The sequence below is a fragment of the Phalacrocorax carbo genome, chromosome 10 (genome assembly GCF_963921805.1).
Source record: "Phalacrocorax carbo chromosome 10, bPhaCar2.1, whole genome shotgun sequence".
NCBI classification, from domain to species: domain Eukaryota; kingdom Metazoa; phylum Chordata; class Aves; order Suliformes; family Phalacrocoracidae; genus Phalacrocorax; species Phalacrocorax carbo.
The window spans coordinates 25,907,452-25,917,292 of record NC_087522.1 but is presented as its reverse complement, the minus strand read 5'-3'; positions in this window follow the sequence as shown (position 1 = coordinate 25,917,292).

Below are 9,841 nucleotides of genomic sequence, written 5' to 3'. Positions count from 1 at the left end.
AAGAAGGGCTTCTACAGGTATGTCAGAGAGAAAAGGAAGGTCAAATAAGGCATACCCCTGCCAATGAGCAAGACTGGAAAACTGGTAACAACAGATGAGGAGAAGGCTGAGGTATTCAACAATTTCTTTGCCTCAGTCTTCATTGGCAATGTCTCTTCCCACACCTTTCGAGTAGATGGACCACAAGACAGAGACCAGGGGAGCAAAGTCCCTCCCACTGTAAGACAAGATCAGGTTTGTGACCGCCTGAGGAACCTGAACATACACAAGTGTATGGGACCTGATGAGATGCATCCCAGAGTTCTGAGGGAATTGGCTGCTGTAGTTGCCAAACCATGCTCCATGATATTTGAAAAGTCATGGCAGTCAGGTGAAGTCCCTGGTGGCTGGAAAAAGGGAGGCATTGCACCCGTTTTTAAAAAGTGTAGAAAGGAGGACCCTGGGAACTACTGACCTGTCAGCCTCAGCTCTGTGCCTGGGAAGATCATGGAGCAGATCCTCCTAGAAGCTATCCTAAGGCACATGGAGGAGAGGGAGGTGAATCAAGACAGCCAGCATGGCTTTACAAGGGCAAGTCCTGCCTGACCAACCTAATGGCCTTCTATGATGAGGTGACTACATCAGTGAACAAGGGAAGAACTACAGATGTTACCTACGTGGATGTCTGTAAAGCCTTCGACGCGGTCCCCCACAGCATCCTTCTCTATAAACTGGAGAGATATGTATTTGATGGGTGGACTGTTTGGCGGATGAGGAATTGGTTGGATGGTTGCATCCAGAGGGCAGTGGTCAACGGCTCAATGTTCAGATGGAGACTGGTGATGAGTGGTATCCCTCGGGGGTCTGTACTGGGACCAGTACTGTTTAATGTCTTCAGTGACACAGGCAGTGGGATCGAGTGCACCCTCATCAAATTTGCATGTGGCACTAAGCTGAGGGGTGCAGTTAACATGCCTGAGGGATGGGATGCCATCCAGAGGGATGTGGACAAGCTCAAGAAGTAGGCCTGTGTGAACCTCATGAGGTTCAAGAAGGCCAAGTGCAGGGTCCTGCACCTTGGTCAGGGCAACCCGTTACCCATACAGCCTGGGGGATGAAAGGATTGACAGCAGCCCTGTGGAGAAGGACCTGGGGGTACTGGTGGGTGAAAAGCTGGCAATGTGCACTTGCAGCCCAGAAAGACAACTGTATCCTGGGCTGCATGAAAAGAAGCGTGGCCAGCAGGTTGAGGGAGGGGATTCTGCCCTCTGCTCTGCTCTGGTGAGACCCCCCCTGCAGTGCTGCATCCAGCTTTGGATGCCTCAGCACAGCAAAGGCATGGACCTGTTGGAGTGGGTCCAGAGGAGGCCACAAAAATGATCTGAGTGCTGGATCACCTCTCATAAGAGGACAGGCTGAGAGAGTTGGGGTTGTTCAGCCTGGAGAAGAGAAGGCTGCAGGGAGACTTTCTTGTGGCCTTTCAATAACTTAAGAGAACTCGTAAGAAAGATGAGAACAGACTATTTAGTAGTGCCTGTAGCGATAGGACAAGGGGTAACGGTTTTAAATTAAAAGAGGGGAGATTAAGACCAGATAGAAGGAGGAAATTTTTTACAATGAGGGTGGTGAAACACTGGAACAGGTTTCCCAGAGAGGTGGTTGATGCCTCATCCCTAGAAACATGCCAGGTCGGTTTGGATGGGGCTCTGAGCAACCTGATCTAGTTGAAGATGTCCCTGCTCACTGCAGGGGGACTGGACTAGATGTCCCTTCCAATCCAAACTATTCTATGATGCTATGATACTTTTCTGAAAATCTCACCAAGCCTTCTTAGCAGTATCTACACAGGGTTTTGCACATAAAATACTAGAATAAGAAAGGGCACATCCCAGTTTCCCTACCGTACCACTGAGCAAAACTCTTCTGAGAATCAGTCTATGGTGCATTACAGATAACATTTATTTTTTCTTCTGGGATTTAAAAGCAGGATGACTGCATTCCCAAATCACGTACATCTTTGACAGTCTGGCATGCAGCTCAGTTTGCAGCAATATGGAGCTGGCACGGTTGTTACAGAGTAATTCCTTATAGCATCAAATAGGTGTTCACAAACTCCAGAAGTAGTGTAGAGTGGTGCAGGCAGGTCTTGGAACTTGAGAGGGAATGCAATGCTAAAAGGTGGGGAAGGTGATAAAATGGACATAGATCGTGGTAGAAAAAGACAAAATCTGGGGGTAGGTCATCTATGGATTTATCAGTGTCTGTCATTCTGGATGACCTGATGAATGATACTAACTTTCCCAAAATGTCCAACAGTGTTTTCTGGCACTGAACTAACACAGAGGATCAAATCACATCACTTTGCAGTTACTGACGTACATCAGTAGCTTCAAAACTTCTGCATGAGGAAACAGGCCTTTGCAGACCTGTGTGATAAACCTGCCCAGTCCTATGGAACCACACCATGACTGACAGAGCCCATACTGACCAGAAAGGCAGGCTGCTATCTGGAAACTGGCTACCCAAGGCTGCTACAAGTCCGTGGCTAACCATCGAGTCAACTGTCAGACTGCTAGGTGGGGGTGGAGGGGTTGCAGTGTTGTTATGAAAGTTGTTTATCCACTGATTATCAGCAGCAAGAACATACATGAAATAACAGCAGGCTTTTACAGAAAGAGCATCTAAATTGCATTATGGTAACAGATGATGCACCGTATCCATGGTTTGTGCTCCAGCAGAAGCCTGTGACTAAGTTAACTAAAAACAATCCTATTCCTCTCTTCTTCAAGGCTTGATAAACACAGACTGATCAACACCAATGTGGACAGCGCTAGCAAAGTGCGTGATGTGGGTGTTCTAGGGAAATCAAGCATACACAATGTTGGGCAATCTGGAACCTTATTCTTTCCCATAGAGATAAGCATCAGCAGAGCCCTCTCCAGACATTGCTAGTCTGCAGTCTAGTCCTTTCACATAACATTGGTGTTTCCATTTTAGCTGGTTAGGTGGTGTAGGCATGAATACAATCTACAGTTTGTTGCTATCAGTTAGATAAATCTGAAGTCTGTTAAAGAGGAAAAGTTGTGGTGACAGAATTTCCCAGAATTTAACAAATTGATATCACTGCATAAAAGAACATATTTGTGAGAAGTTGCAGGGCTGGGCTGGATGACAATTCAAAAGAAGTAGTTAGGAATTCAGGGCCCAATTCTAATTTTCCAGGTCACCTCTTTTCTCTGCTCAGGACAAAGGCCATGTGTGTATATCAAACCAAGAAGTTTTTTAATTTGGATAAAATGGTATGGAGTATGGAAGAACAAGAGCTTCTGTTCTTATGTAAGAGTCCTGTAAAAAGATGCTACTACTTTTAAAAAGAAAAGTCCTATTCTTCATCTTGTTTTCACTCTTGCTCTTCAGGTTCCTTTCCTAATCAAACTGGGAGGACAAGTAATATGCTCCCAACACTGTAATAAGAAACCAGTTTAAAAAAATTTAAAACTTTCCTAGCCTGGGTGAAACCTCTTTGACTCCCTTCTATATATGACCATAAGCATATGCTGGAGGCAGATACAACCAAAACATGAAAGGAGTAGCAAAGCTCAGTAACAAACTGTTCTAAGATATGTTTTCTTACTATTTTATAAACAGTTTTGTATGTAATTTGGAGACACTGTACCCAGGGGAAAAATGACTGAAGAAATACTTTGCGGAAATTCCTTGCATTTCCAGTCTAGTCAAATACAATAAACATGCTCCCCTGAAATATATAGACAAAATCTAGAGATAAGTCATCTATGGATTTATCAATATCCAGAGAAGGAGAGCCTCTGTTGTAAGAAAGAGAAAAAATTCCTCACCTGTGCAAGGCTGAACTAGGTCATATGTGTGGTGCACGTGCATTTGTGAGAGGCCATACATTTTTTGCCCAATAATGGGTACTGAGCAGTATGTGTGCCCTTTATCCTTATACAGCTGGAAGAAAAATGAACTAGTACCTTGTCCTTGTCGCCATATGTTCCACAACGAATCCAACATCTCATTGATAAAAGGCATAGAGCAAATGTGAATGAAGAAAGTGGCTTGGGGCTTCATGCACACAAAAATAGAAGAACCAGAAACTGCAGAAGTACAGAATCATTTTAAAACCACTTCAGATGTTTGTTTATATTGATTCCAAGTAGATTCCCTAATGACAAATGAGCAATTTCTGACTGCTAGGAGGCCGACCGCTGGAGTCCTCTCTACAGATTCTAGAAGAAGTTTCCCCCAAACCTAACAACTGCTCTGTCAGTCAGGTCACAGAGTAATGTAATGCAAATGCGACACATCTAAGACAGGCTGAGAAAACAGTTTTAGCCTCAGTGGAGTGTGCTAAAATAAGAGGAAGGTCCTGCTGGCTGACAGGATTTGTGAGAAAATTATGCTAGGATTGAGTCAAATTCTCTGGGAGAGGCTTTTCAGTGCGCTATGAACTGTCACAAAGCATGTATAGCCTGAGTAATACATTATTGTGCAGAGATCTTCAAACTGATGCCTGGGGGAGGTATGTGACACACAGTGGTGTGGCCAGACCCATGGCTGAGCTGAAGTTTCAGCTCAGTATGTAGGTGTATCAGTTTGTCTGGAGGATCCTGAAGAAGCTGCTGCGCTCTGGGGTGTGGATAATCCTACTGTGGCCCTCTGAACTATTTAGCATTTTTCTGAGAATAGAAGGCCCTCAATGCCCAAGGTGTGTGTTTAGCATCATAACACATAGGAATAAAGTATAGGGAAAAATCCCTGAGAGACTGTAAACTCACTGACATTTAAGTTACCAGCTATTTTAGTTACTCTTGTAGGAGGCTTTATTGTTATGAGATCACCCTATAAGGAGAATCTGCCAAGAGAGCTTGTTTTTGGACAACTCGCCTTTTCTGAAGTGATAGCAACAACAAATTGTTCTTGATGAAAAGGTGGTAAATAAACAGTCTACCACAGATTTGACAAAATTTGACTCATCACGTCTCTGGGTTTCCAAAATGGAGGTCGTTCTCTATAGGAAAATAAACATGAATCAGACTTAAGAAGAATATAATTCCTTTTAAATTTATGAGGACTACAGGCTAACATATCTAGTTGCAAAAGTTGCCTTGATTGTTTCAAGAATGTAAAGAATAAAGATTTTGAAAATTAATCTGGGATGGATTAAGGCTTTACTTGAAAAAAAAAAAAACCACTGAAAATGGTTTACATTTATTTTTGTTGAAACAGCATGATAATGACTTCCTGATTTGGGTTCTTTTTTATATTTCAGTCAAGCATCTTTGATCAGTGTTGTTCCCAACACCAAGCCAGACGTAGCCCTTTGGGGTCAAGGTGAAAAATTTGTCCTGGTTTCTTTGAAAGCATATCTCGACTATTTGGTACTGACTGACCATGAAGGTGCTGAGGGTCTATTCACTAATCTTGTCTCCGGAATCACGGGTTTATGAGTAACTACAATAGCTGCACCCAGCTTTGATCTTTCTAAGAACTGATTGAATCAGGAGAATGAACAGAAAAATATTCAGGGAACTTTCTTTCCATGATAACAGAAAGGCAGATGGGAGTGATCCCAGGCTTGTGCACATTGCAAAAGAACTAAGTGCATTTGTTGGATGGGAAGGGAGCAACACAGTGTCTCTCTCCAAGCCTACACATACTGGCCATAAAGAAAAGCCTGGTCTCTTCTGACCTCATGCAAAATGGAAATGGAATGAAATGGGGAATGTTCTCTGAAGGAGATTCTGAGGAAGAATAAATAGCCATTAGGCTATTCTTTCATCTTCAAGAGGTAACGTGTGAAAGGTAGTAGTTTTAGCATTGTCTCTCTTGAAAGGTTGCTGTTAATCTTTCAGCAAGAAAAGAAAAAAAAGCACTGCAGATTCCACTGCCAACTCGTAGCTGTTTGCTAAATATAAAGGGCCCTGGCACCAGAGCTGAAAACACCTTGGTGTATAATGATATCTCAGGCACTACAAGCAAACGTGCTAATAGGTCCCCAAAAGTCAGTTGTAAAGGGAAAGAAATCATATTATAAAGTTTGGGTCCTTCAACGGCTCTTTGTAACTACGCTCAGAATTCTAGCTGCTGGGAAGTCATGGGATTCACGAGTTCTGTGATTGCCTTTTGCCTCCCACTTACAGAGGAGAGTTGGCTAGTGTCGTGACCCGTACCACAACAATGTAGGCTGACCACCAATTAACCATGTCCACAGTTTATCCTCAAGGATCATGCCCAGTTCTTCTAGGGCATGGCAATGGCTGCCCTCTTCCTAGGACTAGCACAGCTACTGAAACAGATTATGATATCTTTGCATGGTTTTCGTTTTGATTCTTTGTGTTCACATTCAGAGCAATGAACCTGCAGAGACTCTGCAAGGTCCTTCTTTCAGAGAGCTAACTATACAGTGTAACACAAAATGCAGTTAACCTGCAGAGCCCCTACGGTGTTGCCCTCCGCAACATTTTCTTCTTCCTGAAGTCTTCTGACTAGCTCTACAAAAAGTTAATCCCTTCTCAACTAAAATATACAGAATCAAAGCTGTGATCCCAGAATGACACAAAATAAAGGAGACTCTAATCCAACTAATTTAAAACACCTGCCTTTCTCACATTATTCATCTGCTTTCTGGGTTTAGTTTTCCAGTTACACCGTCCCTTTGATGCAGCGTATCTTCCATCACCTGCCTTAGCACTTGTAATAAGAGCCAAGATATAACCTCAGAGGGGGCTTGCATTCTGGCTAGAGACCTTCTGGACAGCTAGACTTCCTTGCCAAAGTGAAAGGAGTCAGTCTGTGCCCCAGTCCCCAACTGAGATCTACAAGATCACCTTCCCAAAGTCCTAACACCCAGTACAAGACAATGCAGTTAATCGTGCCTTAGATGATTTCCTACTACTGGTGGTGTGAGGATGAGAAGCAGTCTTTCACTTTTTGTAGGACAAGAAGGATAATCAAGTGAAATCCACAGCCTGAAGTGGACGGGAACATCAGGAAGCAATCTCAGAACAGCTCCGTATATCATGCAAAGGAGGTGAAAAATGACAAAAGCTGTTCTAGTAAACTTCTATTTACTGGCACGCTATTGAGCAATAGTTTTGGTAACATACTGTATATTCATACTTACATACATACACAGATTCCCACATGTATGCACAAAAACATAAAGAAGTTCCTCAGAACTGGGACAAGATTTGCAGGTGGTGTTCAGAAAGGGATAAATTTTCTGCAGCTCTCAGTTTGTGAGGTTATCGTTGTTCTTCACAGCACCCTCAACAGCAACTTAGAGCCAAATCTATTTAAAAACAGAAAAGGCAGAGAAGTGAAGTTGCCTTTGGTTGTGCTTTTTTTCTCTTTCCCGTTGTAGCTTCCTCTTTCTCTTCACCAGCTCAGCACTGCTGGCAGCTTTTTATAAACCACGATTCCTACTGCTGTCAGCTTGTTTGGAAACTACATGGTGAGCTCAGTCCAGCAGCTACTGCTGTGGGTTTGTGTTTAATTGAAGACCGTATTTGCTTTAAATTCTGTACCTATCACCATAATTTTAATTCCAAAACACATGAAGAGCTCTGCATATTCAAAAATATTCAGTACGAAGCAGAATTTTGCACTAAATGTGTGCCGTTATGTAGCATAAACTAAAAGTGGAAATGTGTTCCCATAAATAAGTAGTAAAGAACTTCTGCACAATGCATGTGGGAGCGATGGCCTCTGGAAGGTTAAACCATGGCAGGCTGGTCAGTAATGCTGGGTTATTATAGGTTGACAGTAATCTGCACTGAGCATGCAAAATAATATCAATACCAGAACAACAGCTGTGAAGCAAAAAGCAATATTGAGAATATCTTCATTTGTAGAGGAATCTTCTACAACACCTCAAACATCTTTAACACCAGAGACAGGGTGGATGGTGAGTAGAGTGCTGTCCAGAAAGATTATGATCGCATGAATGGTTAGGAATAAAACAGTGCCAGCACTCCTGAAGTCTTCGTCCTCTGCCTGCTGCTCCAAAGGCAAACTTTGCCATTGGTTTGGTGGAGAAATTAACCTGGGACAGACACATTATATTTCTTCTCACCACAGTAGAAATCCTACAATCAGTTAGGGACTGGGGGATGATGGCAAGAACTTGCCTGGAGGCAAATGATACTCAGAAGAAAAGCTATACAAAGAAAATAAAATCGCAGGTTCCTCTAGGTCACAGAGTTCAAAAATATTTTTATTTGCAGTTCTCTAAAATGCTTCCATGTAGGTGCAGACATACATGCAATTTACATGGTCAGTTCAAGCCCACTGATAAAAGGGTTACTTTTGTTTTTGTTTTGATCCCTCAGAAATACCCCATGGACTTACAGAGGCCTACAAACCATGAGTTGAAAAGTCACTAAGTCACAACTGGAAAAAAGAGGTCTAAACATAGTACTTGAACCAGTTAAATGAAATTTAATTTCTGTATTACTGAATTAAATGAAAACAGCAATGTTGGTAATAGCATGTTGCAACTGTAAAATGTTAAACTATGTTTAAACTGTCTAATATACACAATCCAGTACTTGAATTAAATTTTAAATAAAGAGTTAAGGCTTTGTATGTAGGTGAGGTCTGTGACTGAAGAGAGAAAATATTTGAGTAAGCCCAGGGCCATAGGAGTGGGAATAAGGTGACTGCAGAAGAGTTGAAGCTCCATTTATCAGCAGAGCACATTTTGTCAGCAGCCCAAGCTGCACATAACTGCGAGAAGTATTCCTAATAGAACTGCAGCTTTCTCAGCCCATTGCGTTACCAGTCACAATGGGTCACAATGGTTACTAGCATGACACCCCTCAATGGACCAAGCCATTGGGAAAGTCTGTCCCCTTCTCATCTGCCAGGAATACTGCAATCTGGGGACAGAGTTAGCCGAGTTATAAATACTCGGCTGTGGCTCTGTTTTGGTGTCTACTCCTCTGTCTCCTACCATCTCCTACTCAGAAAAGAACCATTTCCCTTTTCTTAATGACCACTGAAATCATTTAGGGAGTTTCCATCATACAGTGTACAGATTCTGATTCACTTTAACCCCAGAAAATATTTAACTCCTTCTGGGAATTATTGTGAATTGATCCAGTCCTACAAACGAAGCTACCCCAAGTTCCTCTTTCCCTTTTTCCCTTTCAGCCGTATACAAGCACTCATCATCCAAAGCATTCTGCTCCTTTACACCCCTCTGCCACTGCAGTGAAATCTTCTTAGTCACGAGACCTTGGGCTCTCCACACTGTTAATTGGGTCAGATTTGTGGAGGTCCCTTCTCCTAAAATGGGTACATAAACTGATTTTTCTCATTTTCTGAGCTACATATAGGCCTCTTAGCTTATTCTTCTGTAATGTTCTTTAAAATGTTTCACTGCTACCACTAATATAACATGGTCAAAACAAAACCTCTCTGTTTTTGTTCCCTTCTACCTTCTTCTTTTAGCAAAGCGATTCTTCTTATTCTCGTTGTCACTTGGGTGTTTTCTCTGACACTATGCCAATCTACACAAGCAGGCTTTATCAAGGATGTGCAGCTTCCTCTTGCAGGACACCTGTAAGATCAAATTTTGTCACTTTCCTTTCATTGCCTAAACTCTCACCCACCAGTGGCCTGAGCTATGGCAGTCTCCTTCTCTCTGGCCTTCCTGGCTTTAGACTCTCTTTTCCCTTTCTCTCCTTTCTCTAGTGCAAGGAGGGGATCAAAATACTGTTCAAATGCTCTATTTTGCATTTCTCCGCTATATTCCTCTCAGTTACCACATCACAAACAAATCTTGAAGTCATTTTAAGACCCTTCACACAACTGATCCTCCTTAGTCTTTGTTTGT